Source organism: Brachycentrus maculatus, unplaced genomic scaffold, assembly GCF_059751285.1.
Source record: "Brachycentrus maculatus isolate JH-2025_06_01 unplaced genomic scaffold, ASM5975128v1 h1tg000005l, whole genome shotgun sequence".
In the NCBI taxonomy this organism is placed as follows: domain Eukaryota; kingdom Metazoa; phylum Arthropoda; class Insecta; order Trichoptera; family Brachycentridae; genus Brachycentrus; species Brachycentrus maculatus.
In genome coordinates this window covers 2,341,371-2,361,326 of record NW_028280760.1, presented here as the reverse complement: position 1 = coordinate 2,361,326, position 19,956 = coordinate 2,341,371, and the positions used below count along the sequence as shown (strand labels likewise).

General features: G+C 30.5%; 1 protein-coding gene across 1 annotated transcript in view; it reads left to right on the top strand.

The window, feature by feature from the left end:
• Window positions 1-19,956, top strand: part of LOC148313844 (uncharacterized) — a 45,787-nt gene that overhangs the window by 18,132 nt on the left and 7,699 nt on the right. The gene's annotated exons all lie outside the window — the stretch shown is intronic.

Genomic DNA, 19,956 nt, shown 5'->3' with positions numbered 1-19,956 from the left:
TTGTAACCCAAAAATTTAGCTGTGGTTGGACTATTCTCTTGACGTTTCATGTAACGAAGTAACGTCATTAAATTTACTTTGTATACTTCAGTAACTCTTCGAATAGATATTTTTTCTGTTATTTCTTTAGCTGCTTTTTTGTAGGTCTCCTGGGAAATTTCACCTCTACAGGTTTTTTTATATGTCCGTACCATTGTTGTGTAAATTCTAGAACAATAATAATAAATAGTTTTATATAGGGAAACGTTGTGGGGTTAGTTGCTACAGTAACAACTTGCCCCCACATCGTTGTAACAACTAGCCCCTCTCACCCAAAATTATTATATTAAGTTATAACACTAGCACGGAAAGTGTTATTTTTTTTATATATTATCTGAATGTAAGCAGAGACATGTAGAGTTTTACTAATTTACTTTGAATCGACTTACCTCTTATAGTTGGAGAACAATTAAACTTCAAAGACAATCAACAAAAGTTACTTTCAGATCGAAAAACACTATTATCGGTTTTATTTGAATTACGCACGACCGGCAAGAGCGATATTCCGTTGAGCACTGCGGACATGATACCTAGACATGCTGTGCGACACGTACCCCACAGAACCTAGTGGTTGGGGAGTTATTTAGTATGTAACAACTTGCCCCTGTAACAACTAGCCCCGCCTTCCCCTACCAATAAAAAGTGGTTAAAACAAAGTTGTTTTATTTTATAAAGATTATAAAATTTGTCACAAAGTATCTGCAAAAAAACATTGAAGAAATAAATATTAGATTGAAAAATCACTGATATTCATATTGATGCTCTTGGAAATCGAACCCGGGACCTCCAGCATAGTAGCCTAGTTCACTAACCACTACACTATGGAGGTGGACTCCTAATGATTACTTAGCAAAAAATCCATATTTAATTCATGTTAAAGTCCATATTTAAAATGTTAATCAAGGCCTATGTGCCGTAATCGTCACTCAGCGGTCTATCGTTTTACATAATAATGATGATACTCTAATTCCTTATAAATCAAATATCTATATAGGTACGTATGTTGTTGATCTACCCACAGTCAAAGATCGGAAGGTTCTTTCCCAATGTCAAAAGTGCATATCCCTTTTGAATATCCTCTTTGCATTCGATCAATGACCTCCCTTTGAGCGAGGATGTTTGTAACACATATCCAGTACGAGTGGGCTGCAAAGGACACTTCCTTAATAAATATTGCACTGAACAAGACATACGTTTAATCAAAAGTCATGGAAAATAGACGTCCTGTAAAAAAATGATATAGTGCAAGTAACAAATTCATATAATGTTACATATAAATTGAATTTCTGTTAATTTAATTGAAAATGAAATGAAATTAATTATTTATTTGATATACACAAAAATCCCACAAATGCATGACCAGTGTGTGGTCATAGAGATATCTGGGTATTTACAGGGCTTATGATCTGTCATAGGCGGGTTTAAGTGATCACTTAAGACCACATTCTTCTTCATCTATGCTTAGATGTCAAAATGTAAAAATTCCATTATGCTGAACATGAATAATATTAATATTTTGGTTTATTTCTATAGCGCCATTTTCGTAAAATACTACCTCAAGGGCACTTATGAAATACCGACATTTTGCCATAGTCAAATCAATGAGAAAATTGCAACATTTTGAGTGTGTCCAAATACTTGTTCACAAATCTGGATTATCTATTAAGAGTATATATATATATATATATATATATATATATATATATATATATATATATATATATATATATATATATATATATATATATATATATATATATATATATATATATATATATATATAGAAGAATATGTTAGTCTGGGCATTAACAGGGCTTACGACCGTCTTAGGCTTGGTAAAGTGATCACTTTACACAGAGCACTTGACTAAACCTAAGACGTTCCTAAGCCCTGTAAATTTCCAGACTTCCATATTTTTCTTCATCTTATTAAAATACACATAAATATTAAAACGTTATTAATTTGTGATAAAAAAATACTACACCATCATACGATTGCTAAAATCAAATGATTTTGATACCTCAGCTATAAGGAAACCCCGTGCGTCAATTTTAATATTAAATGTCATATTAAAAGCATAACTTCCTATTAATTTCGTAAGACGTTTGACTATTCTTTATCTTTGATATTTGCCATCTGGCATTCATAAACTCGTAAAAAATATCTTTAAATAAAATTCTTAGTTCACAAGCATATTATAATAATTTGTATCGATATTTGGAGAAAGATAAGGACCATATACATATGTATGTATGATACAGGTTTTTCATGTCAGATTGGACGTATTAAAAACCAAATTAAACATAAATCAAATTGGACGTTTTATTCTATTTTATTAAAAAAAAATTCAAAAAAAGTTTATTATTTTTTCTCAAAAACTTTTATAATACCACTTTTGAGTTTATTAATTATTATTATAATATAATTATATAATTATTATATTAAAAACGTGTAGTTTGGGGAACTACGGATGTTCTCATCGAACTAACTATCACGCCGCTTTTCCGCAGGGGTAGGCAGAAATAATATAACGTCATTATTTCTGCAAATACTTCCACTGTTTTTTGTTGTAGTTTTTTTTTTAATCAATTATCTTTTTTTTTTCCTTCAAACATTTCTCGCCTCTTCCACATTCATGAATTTCCTCATACGTACCCTCCGTTTACGTATAAGAAGATGCATGAATACCTGACCGCCGTCAATTATTTGAAATACTTAACAATGCTAATTTTTCGTCGGTATTAGTTGGTCTGTAGTTGAAAATAGTAGCAGAGGAAGACCTAGGAAATAAATAATATAAAAGTTTATTTTGGTAATGAATGCAAAAAGTGTATTTTCTATTTGCGGGTAAAAACAATATCGTGATAAATGGATAGGACTAATTATAAATAATATGATATGATTAATATGTGCATGTTCATAAGTAATGTTACTGTAAACAGCATTACACATAATCTGTATAATAAGCATCATTATTATACATGATTTTATGCATTACGCGATATAATTACTTATACATAGGAAAAATGTCTCGTATCTGATGTAAAGAACACATAAGATTAAATTTCCTAGATTTTCACGGCCGTTCAGCTGTCGACTACTTTTTTCTGAATTAACGCGTTCTGTGGAAAATCCTATTTACGTTTCTATCATCTCCGCCCTGGTGATGGTGCGGCGTCAATGTGAGTTCAAATATCATACAATATAAAAATGAACTAACTATCAGGCCGCTTCCGCACAGGGTTTTTTTAAAAATATTTCCTACAGTGTTTGTATCCCGCTTATAAATACAAGGTAAATTTGCAAATAATAGATTTTTATATATTTACTTCAGTGTTTTCAAAGACATATTGTATGGAGAAAAAAAAAGAACAGTTCAGCCGCGCTACTCTCCATACTTTGACTATATATACTTGTACAAGGTAAAATAAACTATGTACAAGAGAGAAGTTATTACATAAAATTATAACAGAAAAGTGTATTTAAACTGGTTTAAACTAATATCCATAGGCTCCGGGTAAATATACGTGCTAATACAATACAACTAAATATATAGAGAAATTATTTCATATGTTCCACTCAGGGTTAAGCAGAGAGAATAGAACGCCACACCAATCTGTCTTTGCCAACTTCACTTTTTCTTCATTCATGCATCTCCTCATACATACACGCCGATTATTTAGATTCCTGACCTGACCACTTTGAAATACTTGATCATGCCAAGTTTCCTCGGTCTTCGTATGCTTCTTATACCAATTACAAAATCCCAAATTTGTGAAAATACCTGCGAGAGCGACGGGAGGGGGGAAATGGGGAAAAGGGGAAAGATCAAAGCTCAAGTCGACGACAAATTATACGAAACGTGGGACATACAACGATATCAATGTCGACATACAATGTTAGTGATATCAGCGCTGACAGTATCGAGATGAAGATATCAAAATCCTCATACTTATTCGTTGTTAATTTATTTTGATGAGCGATAAATACAGGAACTTTGTTTAGAATTTGCTCTACCTGTGGGAAGCGCTAAGGTGTCAGTTGCACTGGTGATTATATTTAAGAGTTTATATTTTTCTTTTCATCAGCGTCCTTTCAAGTCGTTTTTGTCAACTGTCCAAAAGTTCCAAATATAAGAAAATATATACACGTATAATTCATAAATACCTGAATTGATGATCAAAAATACTATTGGTACGACTTTATGAAGATTTTTTAACTATTTCTAAATACATACAACATATATTAGAATGCACGAGTACGTTCAATATCTCGATGATCTTTTTGACACTTTTTTTTCAAAATGCATTAGCACTTTTTTCAAAGAGTACTTAATAATATTTACGTCTATGCCGATATTTAAAAACCATTTATCTCGCATCAATAAATTACAAAAGCATTAATCCTTTTTTCAGAGACTTCAGACCTTTTTTTATAACTTGGTCGTTAAGAATATGCCATATCATTATCATGCAGGTACCATATAATTGTCATTCTAATATAATGTACAAAAACATATAAGTATAAAACACAAAGAAGTTATAGTGACTCGTTCATCGTTGGTGTTTGTTTTTCTCGGAAAACCTGTGTGGAATATTGGAAAATACCAAACAATCATTTCTGTTTTATTGTCGCTCTGTCGTCATTTTTGAGCGTGATTATAAAATCATAAGAGAGCCAGAAAAAAATGAGATGTTAAAATAATGCAATAAAAATCCAAACAATTTGAGTAAGATACAAGCATATTTTATTATTTTAATTAAAGGTATTTTTTGTGTTCAGCAATTTGAAAACAATACTAATGTTTGCATTTTAAAAAAGGCAGGTACATATGTACCTATTTATAAATTTACTACATAAAATTTTAAAAAATAAAATCAATATGGACATATCTAATTTTGAAAGTTGACACTTACGAAACATTTACAATGTTAACAAATGTGATTCGGATATATTTGATAAAATGACGATGTTCAAATATCTCAGTACAATGTTATCTGAAAAAAATATTGAAAAAATCACTTTTTGATTTCAGCTTTGTTTAAAAATTATCTCTATTATGTTATAGGTGTCTCAAATTGATATGAAACAACTATCGTTCTTTATTATGTGAAAGAAGATAGAAGTCATAACTTGGCTGGCTGAAATGATCACTTTATACGCTAGTGTAACGTTCACCATTCGGCTCATTATTAAATAACCACAATATTTTTTAATGCTGTGGTCTTGGGTCCCTATGACGTGCGAGTAGCATTTTCAAAAGATTTAAAATAGATATTATCTAAAAATAATAATAATAATTCGTATTAAAGACTAATGACGATCACATACTTTAAAAAAATGCGTTGACTTTTATTTTTATACAAATGGAGTGCATAGCGACCCTAATTTACTTGAAAAACGATGATTTTAAATAGATAAGGACGTGATACAGGATATCGTGATCCGCTCAAAATATTTTTTGAATGAACTTCGTCACAATGTCAAACAGGATCAGGATCATTTTCATGATGATAGAACGCCGCCAAAATATTGGATATATTTTTATATCCAAGACCTGCATATATACATTGCAAATGGACACATCGCTCACTCCTTTCAACAACGTCATAAATCAAAAATCGTCAATTTTCAGTTGTGCATCTTTTCTGAATGCCCTGAAAATGTACTATATCCCAGCAAAAGCGGCATATTTTTAACTAAATATTTACCCGCTACAGGGCAGAAAGTGTTATTTTTGCATTTTAAAGAAAAGGTATTGTTTAATTTTTTTTTAAATATACTTAATATTTTTCAAATGGAGAAAAAACATTCAGGTTTTACCTAAAAAGATCTGTTGCACGTTAAAAAGTTCAATAAGTGGCTTGATATTTATTTTTAATACATTTTATTATATTCTTAAACTTTAAAAACGATCTCCTGAAAAATCTGTTTTTTTAATATATAACGTTATTGAAAAGAGTGAGCGACATATGACGTCGAACGGTAAAAATACGCTTATAAATTGGTTTTGAATGTATTATATAATGGTTATTTATATATTTAATAGTAGTTTTACTGCATTGAATGATATTAGCTTTTTTCTAGGTATTGGAATATTTATTTTTAAATTAATTACTGGAAGTTCTGAACGTAAATACCCATGGAGAATCCGGATCCAGCTTTCTCGTCGTCTCTTTGTATACAAGTGTTAATTTTCCAAATCAATGTTACACATTTGCTTCCAAAATAGAGTACATAGTCCATTATCCGGAGGTAAGGTTCTTAAAATGCGCAGTAGATTAATTTTGTGGATATATTATATGCAAATAAAAAATATGGTAATGACTAGAATAAATCATATTTTAACAATACAAATATTTGTTACATTTTGACATTTCAACAAACATGAAGAAGAATATGGAAGTCTAGACATTTACAGGCCTTATGATATGTCTTAGGCTTATTAAGTGTTCACTTTACACACGTGCAACATTCACCATTCTACCCATGATTGACTACTACAGTACTCAAATTTTTGGAACTACATATATAAATACGTACATTTATTATTGATATTTAGTGGTTTTAGACGAAAAATAACTATAAGCTTTGCCATAAACTATAAATAACCATAAGCTATTCGAACCCTTATTCGCACTCCAATGGTGCACAGGGCACTGCATCATATAAACGCAGTGTTCTCTTGATCGTTAACACACGAAGGAAAGGTGATCAGCCCTCCACTTCAGGTACCAGTCCAGGGTACCTGAAGTGGATGGCTGATAAGCTATACTATACACAATAACTACGAGTTTAAACAATATATATATATAAATATAATAAATTATCATAAAAACAACGAACTTAATATACATTGACTTTTTATTGAAATTACCTAATTCAAAGTTTTTTTATCACTAGGTATATCTCTTAAAAGTTATATTTTTTAAGAAAATGAAGGAGAATTAAGTTTATTTTGTTTGTCAAATGAGAAAGATGTACTTCAATGTAAAATATTATTCATAACCCAATATTTCTTAGTTTATTTTTAATAAATTGCAAACAGTCACTAAGAATATCATGCTGAAATCTTAAAAAATGAAATATTTTCACAAATGATATACATATTTAGATGTGACATAGGGCGCTTTGAATGTATCTAGTTTTGGTGCTTATGGTCTCCAACTGTATTGTCTGACTCTGTCTGACTCACAGATCAATACTAGGACTGACCGAAACAGAGTACGACCCCACACCAACAAACCACCGCACCAACAAACGATTTTGATACACTTATTTTATGTACCTACTTTTGTATTGAGAGTCATCTCCGTAATACAATTACTCAACGCTTTTCAGCTGCGGAATACCTTTTAAACCTGACTTTCTGACCTTAAATGACAAACAATATGACATCATAATCTCTTGCAATAATATAATGATCTGTTCTAAGGAAGTTTTTATTGTATATCAATCTATAAGGTAAACTGATGACGGTTGAAATCTTTGCAAAATCATTACCGTGTAAAGTTTTCAATTTGCTCACCAATCACGGTGTGTGATGTTCACGACAAACTGCCGGATAGACTTACATAATGTACATACAGTATCGAACAGATTAATTGAAACAAACCTTTTTTAATTGTATTTTCTTAAAAAGTTTTGTAAAATCTTTTGTTTATTATTTATATCTCAAATTAATATCCAATATGATCTCATTTGGGCTAAATCAAAGATTTTACTCCTCTTGGCATCTATTCTACAAGGTTTTGGCACGTGGACGCCTTTTTTTCGTCTCGAAACCTTACCTGAATTATGGACAAAATGAGCTTTTCCACCGTAGTGCAGTCAATTTTAAAGAGCCGATTCTTACAGATTGCCGATATATTATATTTTCAATTAGGTTTATGTCTGGCTAAATTCTTGACCAGTCAAACACAGTTCATTGTTTTTGAGTGAAGAATTTCATCATTTTTTGGATTTGTGGCAGGGGGGCTGAAATATTCCATTACCATTTGACCTTCGTTTTTGTATGTCTGGTACTATCTTTTCCAGTATAATTGGGTGATACTTCTCGCTATTAATCATCTCAGTCACTGAAAGAAGCAGCCCTGATCCATAATACGACGATCACCCCCAAAACATTTATTTTTAGAGGGTGTTAAAAATACGAAAAAAAGGTTTGTTTCAATTAATCTGTTCGATCCTGTATATATTATCAATTACGTGACAAACATTGAAGGCATTCTTTTGCGGCTAATTTTGCAAAGACACGCTACGAGTATGTTAATTCAATTCACAAAGACAAGACAAGCATTCAAATCACACATAATGCAACAATTTATAGTGTGCTTACGTTGAACATTAATAAATTGATCGTGATGCAGTATGAACTGAAGTATATCGAGACAGGAAATGAATTTAAATCAACCAGAGCGTCAATTCCAACCGGAAGTAAGATAGCTTTAACTTTAAATATCACAAGTGTCTGAGCAGAGACGAAGCAACCAATTTCTGTATTTTTTCTGCCCAATAAAAAAGCTTCGTCATCTCACCAATAGATGTCTCAATGTTTCGGAATCGGATCGGAATATATATATATATATATATATATATATATATATATATATATATATATATATATATATATATATATGTATATATATATATATATATATATATATATATATATATATATATATATATATATAAATATATATATATACGAGTACACTCCTTTTTTCCTTTGCCCGCCTTATTATCATCTTTTGTAATTTATGTTTTTTTTAAATGTTTAAGTACTATCTACCCTCTGTTTGCTAACAGCTATATAAGTATGGTATCAAACGATTTGATCAATATCACTAGTCTGTTTTTGGTTGGTTGGAAGTTGGAAGATATTGCTTTTTAGCAATAAGCCCGCCAATGTATTTATTTCTTTTCTGTGCATGAAATTTAAATAAATAAATATAGAACATCAAAGAATATAAGCAGTGTGGTTGTCAATTATGGGTAGAGTTCACCAACTTCGAAACTTCACCAAGTTACACGTGTGTAGAGTGATCACATATCCAACCGATGACGGTCGTAAGCCCCGTAAATACCCAGACTTTTACACCATATTCTTCTTCATCTATGTTGAGAATAAAAACAACTCCTAATTCAGATTTATGAACTAGTATTTGGACACACTTAAAATGTTGTAATCAATATGAGTTTTTTTAAAGATAAAAAATTTCATAATTTGTGTTTTTATTTGTGTTTATATTTATCTACGTATGTATTAAAATTTACATAACACTGAGACAGACTGCCTCATATTCGTGTAATACCTACATAATCGTATTATGTAATAATCATTATCGTCATTCAGAATTGCTCTCCCACGTGTTTAAAATTAATCTAATAGTATTTTGAGATTAGAAAGTCTGTTACATAATATTTTTTTCTCATCTTTCGCCATTTCCCTCATCTGTGTTCTTCTTACATATAGTAGACACTCAATTTTAACACGATTTTTTAATGCTAAGGAAATATATTCAAATGAGAAATATTTTTTTAATTTTTTTTAAAGAGAAATATTTGTGTTTTTATTATTTACACAAATATTTCAATTTCATACTATTTCTGCTAGCCTAAGCGGCCCATTATTAGAAATATGTATCAAATTGTGTAGAGTGGGTTCGAACCGAGAAACTCTGACTTAAGAGTCCGCGACACTAACCACGGGACCACAACCCGACACATGACTCTGTATCCAAATACATTATAATTATTAGACACAGGTGAAAATTTCAGTCTGTACTTACCAAGAAATAGGTATGAAAGTGCTTTTGAGTTATTTTATCACACGTGAAGCTTTTACCTTTGGTGAATGGTCATTCTGCAACCGGTAGTCATGAAGTAGTTATTTTAAGTGATACACAAAGTGACTAACTAACTAACTAACTAACCATCACGCCGCTTCCCCGCAGGGGTAGGCAGAGAGAATAGAGCGCCACACCACTCTGTCCTTGCAAACATTCTTCGCCTCTTCCACGTTCATGCATTTCCTCATACATACCCGCCGATTGTTACGACTCCTAACCTGACCACTTTCAAGTATTTGGCATACCTGATCGTGCCATGTTTTTCTCGGTCTTCGTCTGCTTCTTTTCCCGCTAACATTCGCCTCATAAATTTGTTTTACCGTTCTTTCGTCAAAGTGACAGATGCACGATAAGGAGAGTGTTGCTTTAAGAAAAGTGTTAATTTAAATGCTTCATAAATCACAAAAGTAAAAATTAAATGCTACAATGTTCCATAAAACAATTTTCTGTGAAAATATTAATGGCTTACATTTAAAAATATTAAAGAAATGCTTCAGTCCCTCTGCACATCGATGGAAAGATATCCAACGCACGCGCACGGCATGATCAATGAAACGGAAATCAATTTTGCCTTGGTTTACTTACACACTTGCATGCATTGAAAAACGCATAATTATGACTTTGGCTGTTTTTTAAAACCGCAAGAAGTGATCAAAACTAACGTGCGTTTAATCAACACCAGCACATAGCCACCCTTTTGGAACAATGCATTTTCTCTTTTCTTTTTATTTACGCCCGTAAGACCTTTACATATGTACTATAATAAAGAATATAATATTTTACAGCAATATAATAGGATGCAAGTACAAGAAGCAATATAGATAGTAAAACAATAACAGAACATAGAATAAGACAGCATAACAACATCAATACAAACAAGTGTATGAAAAAGAAGAAAAAAAAGACACTCAAAGCCATCGCAAGAATTCACCTGTCGCCCAAATTCAGGGACATCAAACACTGCTGCTTGCGACGTAAATGATTTGAATAAGCTATGATTTCCCGCAAATGGACTGCTACACCTGAACATAATAAAAGTACTTGCTTAAAATGTCACATTGGTTTTTAGTGCCTAGTATTTTGAAGAAAATTGGTATACTGTACAATAACAAATTGAATGTGTTCTACTTTCAAGTTCCACTTAAAGCTATAAAGCAATCAAGTTTTAATCTACTCGCATTGGCAAAAAAGTGTTACTAGCGTATTATTTGTACATTTCGAATATTGCTATTACATTGTAATATTACGTCATCTAATATTATATTATTTGGATCGATAACCCACTGCCGTGTCGTGGTGGCAAAATAATTATAACGAAATAGAAAGCAAATGTTTTCAGATCGGTAAGGTGTTATTTATAACTTGTATTCGGGTTGGCTATGGGATATCGACCTAATAATGGCGATTTTGACTCTCTACCTTTGTTGAATCGATCTAAAATTTAGATCACTTTTGAACATATTGTAGTCATATAGGAGAAAGTGACCAAGTGCATTTTTTACAAAAACGTGATCATTGACTATTTGATATCTGACTAGCTTAATATTGCCCTGAAAAATACCAAATTAATTTAAATTTGGAAGTATAATATATTGACTTGTTAAAAATGACTAACTGCATTGATGTTTCTTTTCTTGCCAAGCAAAAGTGACTTAAATGGCCCTCCTGAACATTTTACGTTTTGTTAGTTGGTCACTTCCCCCTGTACGACGGTTTTTTTTTTTGCATAAATTGTTTACATTTATAGAACAATTATAAACATATTTAAAATATTTTTTGCAGAGACCTACCAAGCTTCCTTGTGTGTCTTGTCGGTGGAGTTCTTTTTACATATTTTTAAAATTGTTTTTATACATTTTAACCTAATATACACACAAAAAAGAGAGAAAAAAATCTATTTTACAATTTTCATAGAATTTACTCTTGATGATAAAATGAAGGTGGAAAAATTATGTAGGTGTTGTTTCATCATTATAATGCATTTCCACTAATTTCTTCCATTTCTTTTATTATAAAAATTATATCTAATATATTATTTAGTCAGTTTAAAAATATATGTGCATCCCTAATAATAAACGTAGGTACTTAAAAATTCCCAAAACTTTAATAATTTAATTAGTTTTCATTGTGTTTTAATTAAAGTTTATTTTTATTTTTATTATAAACATGACATGTTGTTTTTGTTTTATTTGGTTGATTCATATCGTGTGCTAAATGCATTTATTCATATAAATGACAATTTATTAATTTATTGTTATTATAAAAAGTCCTCGTAGGAAATTTAAAATATTTTTGCAACAAGTAAATGGGTACAATATTCAATATTGCCTATTTAATTAGTTCTGATTCAATTTGAAATTCCGAGTAAAAACTGGAGCAGAGACCTACGCTGAAAATAGCATTCCTTCGGAGAATATTTCCATACATTTTGGGGCAGTTATTAAGGTGAACAGGGCAATTAAATCGATATATTTTAATTAGTGTTATTGACTGTGAAGGATTCCCATGTAAAGGGTGAATAATTGAGACACAAGAATTCAAGCAAGTTTTGGAACTAGCCAAACAATTCACAAAATTTGAGTAATATATGGACGTGTTCTGTTACCCTCTTGAAAGTTTGACCTTGTAACGAAAAGTCCATACAAAAAGGGATAATGTGCATCGTAATCCCATATATCCTACACACATACATTTATAATCACCATTACATAGTACATTACCGTCGCTCCATATTTTATGTGTCCGAAAATCAAATATAAATTATATATATATATATATATATATATATATATATATATATATATATATATATATATATATATATATATATATATATATGTAATAAAATATCTAGGTACCTACCTATACATTTTATTAAGTACTTACATATAGTACCTACATAAAACAGTTCTACCACCAGATGTCGCATGCGTCGCACTGAATAAAACAAAAGACATCAGATATAAAAAAAATAATATTCTGAACTGTCAGAATCAGATAGATAGATAGAAAAATATTATAAAGATAAATTAAGAATAAACTTTAATTAAAAACTTTAATTACAAAGCAACACATTGTTTATTTTATTATTATACACTTACTTTACACATTATTTACACCCAATTTACTAAAGAAAATTATTACCACGTTATATATATATATATATATATATATATATATATATATATATATATATATATATATATATATATATATATATATATATATATATATATATATATATATATATATATATATATATATATATATATATATATATATATATATATATATATATATATAAATATATATAAGTTTAAATAAATAAATAAAATACGTAATGAAATTACGCATTATATGAAATTCATTCAAAATAAGTTTCGATATCAGTTCATTTGAAATTCAAGAGCTTTTGCATATTATCGTGAATAATGAACAGTGAAGGAGAACTTCCAAAACATCTTAATACTGGCAGGAATTCAACTCTACACCCAAGTACCCACTGTTCTTTCTGATCATAATTCTAGAATTGGGAGTCATAATCTCTAAAATGATTAAGCTAAATGCATTTAAAGTATGAATTTTAATTTTTTATTATCATTATTTTGTTTGTATATAAAAATAAGAATTGACACTGGCAGAAACATCCTTTCACTGGGTGACTGCCAAATAAGAAAAAATTTAAAATCTAAAATTGACTGTTACTTTTACCAGGAAATCAGGAGTTTTACCAGGCGAAGACGTTATTGTCACGAAAGAACGCTCCGATTTTGCAAAATATGTAAAAGCTCTTGAATTTCAAACGACTTGATATCGAAACTTATTTTGAGTGAATTTCACATAATATGTTATTTTTAGAAAACTAGTCGAGAAAATACAAAACGATGTTCATATTAATTATATAATAATTTATATAACTATTATCGAATTACGGCTCCGTCGGTGGATGATATTGCGTTGTCTAGGATGAGTATGATTGTTTAATAAATCACAATATAAAAGTTACACGACGCATTACATAATAGCACGCTATATTACACGTTGTAAATTCCTCAATTATTTCTACCATTCTCCATCGCGAATAAAGCGATTCGATGTGGAGCGTGCAATTTCTTATTTCTTATTTTAGTATTATACATATTTACTTTGATTAACCCTTTGAGAACCGTGAAACATATTAATATAAATAATATTAATATGTTTCATTTATTGTTTCGGCATTAACTTTGTGGTAAGACATGTTACAATGATTAAAGAAAACACTTGTTTTAGTTATTATACAGACCTGAATGATGGAAGTTTAACTTCTGAAACATGTAGTCTATAATAAAACTCAAGTGGTAAAAAACAAGTGTTTTCTTTAATCATTAATATGTTTTATTTTACATTTCCCCTATTTTTTGTTTGTTATACTGCTAACATTTGTTATATTATATTCATGTTTGTTATGTTATATGACATGTTTGTTTGAACCCAGATTTGTATACAAGGATATGAACACACCTAAAATTCGTGGAACTGTTTCGGCTGACCCGAGTTCGGTTAATCGGTGTTTCACTGTACAGAACACTCCCGATTTTCCAATATGGAAGGTAAAAAAAAGATTTCCCGGTTTATCCGAAAAAATGTAAAAAAAGAGAAATGTTTAATTGTGCTGTACACGCTTATGTATGCTTACTTGCTTAGTAAGACACACGTGTTGACAGCGTGTAACGACTAGAGACAACAAACCCAAAAATACATATTTTGGACTTATTTTTTTATGTATGATATCACAAAGTATTGTTTGGATTAGAGATGGGTAAGATCTGATAATTTAGAAGATCCACATCAGTGAATCCGTATTCTAATATACCGAAACAATGGATCTTTCGTCGGACAAATCACACCGGTAAGACCAGAGAATTTTATCACTAATATTATGACGACTACGAAATAAAAAAAGGTTGTCAAGGTATTTTACAAATATTTTAAGCCATAAATTTGACATAATATAAAGTGAGATATTATTATTCTATCACTGCGGACAACAAATGTATTCGGCCCTCAACACGTGTTTCGACATTTTAAATACTATTGTAAAATATTCTTGTTTTTATAAAATATTTTTTTAATGACTCAAATGTCTCGGATAATCCGCTTCCCAAATTAACCCGGCCCCGGAAAATCGGAAGTGTATTGTATTTGTACGGTAGTGTGTTATTTAGGGTCTCAATATAACTATCCTTTTTTTGGTAAATACCACGTATTTTAATTCCTTCAACATCTAAAGAACATATACCTATTATATTTAAGTTAATTTCAATTAATAACATGGATAGATACTATAACAAAGTGATTGCTGAATGTTTTGTGAAATGTTGTCATGTTTAAAAAAAAGTACCCACCTAAATGTTTTGTAAAAATTCCCCAACAAATTTGAGTAGGTACTTGCGGGTTTTAAATGGTTAGTTTTATTAATGAAGTGGCCGCGTTTGTACATTTCTAGGCGAGCAGGAAGAGTTTTCTGCATTTTGTTGTCCAATAGCCAGACTGTCAGCCAACTGGATTCTAGACATGGCGAACTCGATACAATTATTAGGAATACCACCTGCAATAACCTGCTTTCTTATCTAAAGTAAAGTTGAAAGTCTTTCGAAATGAGTAGTACATAAATAAATATTAGGTACCTGCGCATGCTCGCGTCAGCGTGTCTTCTGGGAAAGCTTTTCTATGTACCAATGAGCTGAACGCAAAAATATGGCCTCTACTCACTTTTTATTTTTAATAAAAAAATATACTTATACTGTAAATGAAATTAATTTTCTAAACGGTTAAAAAATATGAAAAAAAAAAAAACATTAATTGGTCATTGTCGTGCTCTACGTAATCCGTGACGTAGCAGTTGTTTTCAATTATCGATTATGTGTATTTTTCCCACGCAATCGAAATATATTTAAATACATTTTGTATCTAATTTCAATATATTTTTAAATTTCCTTACTTTTCATTAACTATTTTCTTTTCAAAACCATACAATTATTTCGAAGAAAAACATTTTTCAATAAAAAATGGCGTTTTAAGCAAAAAACTCATTTACGTAAAACATAACCTGGCTTTAAAGAAAATTAAGTTGCGGGCTATCGATTATCCCCCCTTAAGGAGACTACGGATTTTGAACTAATGAACATATATATATTTTTTTTTCATACTGATTTGATTTAATGATTTTCGTATTAATAGAGATATTTTTGTTGAAAAAAATATTTTAAGAATCCAATTATGATATTTTGTACCTACTTTCTTATTTCTATGCTTTGTATCTATGATACTTTTTGTGTTTTGAAGCTATTTCTAAACTAGGAATTAATTTCTCGCCTTTCTTAGCTCTTGTACGCAATGCATTTCGATGTCTGCCGACCACGACACTTCCTCAATGTGCTCAATACCAAACCTGATCAAGCGTTACACGAAGATGATTTTTATTTATTTGTTTCGTTTTCGAAACTAACGTAAAAACGTTGAAATGTAAATTAATTTTCCGTATAAACTAATGAAGCTTCCTAAATAAACCTTACGTAAACAAATACTTTACATAACGGCAAAAATTATCAAATAAATCGTTCTGTTATGACGATATTGACTAAATGATTAAATAATATTTTGTTTATTGATTTTATTAACATGTTGTCAATATCATTCTGTCTATAAAAATAAGTAACTTTAACATATTGTTTGTAAATCTATATATTTTTATATATATATATATATATATATATATATATATATATATATATATATATATATATATATATATATATATATATATATATATATATATATATATATATATATATATATATATATATATATATATATATATATATATATATATATATATATATATTAACTTATCCTTTTCTTCTAAACCTTATCTGGACCAAATGGTGCATAGGGCACTGCACCTTATTGACCAGTGTTTTCTTTAATGTCGGGAGTTGGAATAATCGGCGGATATGTATGAGGAGATGCATGAATGTGAACAGGCGAAGATTGTTTGCAAACAACACATTGGTGTGGCGTTCTCTCCACCTACCCCTGCGGGAAAGCGGTGTGATAGTTAGTTTTTCTTAAATAAATGCAAGGTGATCAATCCTGCGGTTCAGATACCAGTCCGGGGTAATATTAAGTAAATATTGGATTAAAAATTAATCATATTTTTATTGACCCCCCTATGGGAATCGAACTGGGGCCTTCAGCATATCGCTCACTCCTTTCAAGAACGTCATAAATCAAAAAACTCGATTTTTCAGGAGAACGTTTTTAATGTTTTAAAATATAACACAGTGTATTAAAAATAGATATCAAGCCTATTATTGACCTTTTTTCTGTGCAACAGATCTTTTTAGGTAAAACCTGAAGGTTTTTTCTCCATTTGAAAAATATTTAATATATTTCAAAAAATAATTAAACAATACATTTTCTTCAAAATGAAAAAACTAAATTTCTGCCCTGTAGCGGGTAAATATTAAGTCAAAAATATGCCTCTTTTGCTGGGATATAGTACATTTTCTGGGCATTCCGAAAACATGCACAACTGAAAATTGACGATTTTGGATTTATGATGTTCTTGAAAGGAGTGAGCGATATGACACTAGCCATTACTATTCACCATTGGCTGCGGATAAGTATTAGAAGAAGATAGCACTGGTAATTTCATTATTGATCAATTTTGAAAAAGGGAATTTAAATTTAAATGTAATTTAGAATTTTACATTTCATAACATTAAACAACTTTATGAATATCTTTAAAATTATTTCTTCAAACCCTTATCCGCGCCTCAATGGTACATAGGACACTACATCACGTAAACGCAGTGTTATCTGAAGGAAAGGTGATCAGCCCTCAGCTCCAGGTACCAACCAGTCCAGGGTACTTAATACTGGGATAAATATTACAGTGAAAAGATCACTTATGTTTATTCGACCCTCTCTCTAAAATTAATGTTCCTTTTCCCAAACGTTATCATTTTCCTTCAACCCCAATATGGTGGTCAATAAACTGAGATCTTTTTATTTTTTTTAGATGGTAATTGCATTTATTATTTACCTTGCTTATTATGCACAAGGTTTATAGATCATTTAGTGGATTTTTGTTTCTTCTAGCTAATTAAATATGTTTTTATTTGAATCTGTATTGGGAACAGGAGGGATAATCTAGTGTGGGCCAATCAGGAACTTCTCAGCATTTGTTCATTGCACTGACTGAGACCTTATGGAAGCAGGATAAATCCAAACTTATTAAAATAGCACTCTACTACTTGGACATTAATGAAACAGGATTTAAAAATACGGGATAAATTATGATGACATTCTCAGACACATTGGTGACAATTCCTATTCTGTTTATGACAGCGTAGATGTGACCTTGTTAAACATAAAATTTCCAACCATTTATTTAGAATTCCCCAAAATAATACAAAGTTTTTAATGTTGAATAATAAATAAAATACACATATTTAAACACTGTTGTAATAAGTAAATTAAAAGTTTCTTGAATGTTTTTTGCTGATACTTTGTGGCACATTTTATAAAATGAAACTATAACTTTGTTTAAAATCACTTCTATGGTAAATACTCTCCTTATCTATCATCATTCACTTTGTGTAATACCACTTTAAAAAACACAACTTCATGACTACCGGTTTCAGAATAATCATTCCATCATCAGCTTAAATGTTGACTCAGAAAATCAGGTAAAAAAAGTGTACATTTTATCTGTTGATGGAATGCTTATTCTGAAACCGGTAGTCATGAAGTAGTGTTTTTCAAAGTGGTATTACACAAAGTGAACGATGAATGATAAGGAGAGTGTTATATTACCATATCACAAAGTTAACATTGCTTTTAAAATTAAAATAAAACATTTATGGTAGTTTGGTACTTTTTTCATACTGGTTTCGACAAACACCATATCATATTCAGGGATGGATATGTAGGTACATATACTCTGAATGTATGGAAACATATATGTGGATTTTTTTCTGTATACAGTTTTTAAACAGTAAATTGTTATTGATATTGTGATATTGTTATTGTATTTATGTAGCATAATATCCCCACTATAAATATCAGAAATAAATAAAGAAGCAGAGGACGACCGAGGAAAACTTGGCACAATCAGGTATGTCAAATACTTGAAAGCGGCCGGGTCAGGAGTCGTAATAATCGTCGGGTATGTATGAGGAGATGCATGAATGTAGAAGAGGCAAAGAATGTTTGCAAAGACAGAGTGGTGTGGCGTTCGATTCTCTCTGCCTACCCCTGCGGGGAAGCGGCGTGATGGTTAGTTAGTTAGTTAATACAATATTTGGATAATATTCAAAAGAAATTTTTATAACTGATACTTATAATGTTTATTTGCACATAAAAATAGTATAAATATTCCTTCAGCACTTTCTCAAAAATACAATTAAATTGTTCAACACTAAAACGGTCATGAAAAGGAGCCAAAACACACCAATGGCAAGGGCACTTAGGGTTGCACACCCATACCCGTATAAGACATAAGTGCAACATGAAAATATACATTACAGGGAAAAAATATCCTTCTTCTTTATGTAGATCCTAGGGATTTCTTTGTGCCTCCGCATGTCGCTCTTGGGATGTCGATCCCAGCTGCCTTTCCATCTTTTCGGAGGTCTGCCTGGGGGTCTGCGTCCTTCAGGGTTGCCTTGTAGGGCGATACGTGGAAGTCTGTGTTCTGACATTCCAAAATATCCTTGATTTTTCATATTATTTTTTGACATCTCAACATAGATGAAGAATATGGAAGTCTGGGCATTTACGGGGATTATATTATAGGCTAAGTGATCACTTTACACATGTGTAACATTCACCAATTCTACCCATGATTGACAACCACACTACTCAAATTCTTGGAAGTTCTATTATATGATCCAATTTTGATTGTATGAGAATCACTAAAATTTTCACTAAAGATATCTATTGGTGAGATGAAGAAGCTTTTTCACCGAGCAGAAACCCTTGTGTGAGGTTCGAATCCTGCTATATAATTACATACGTG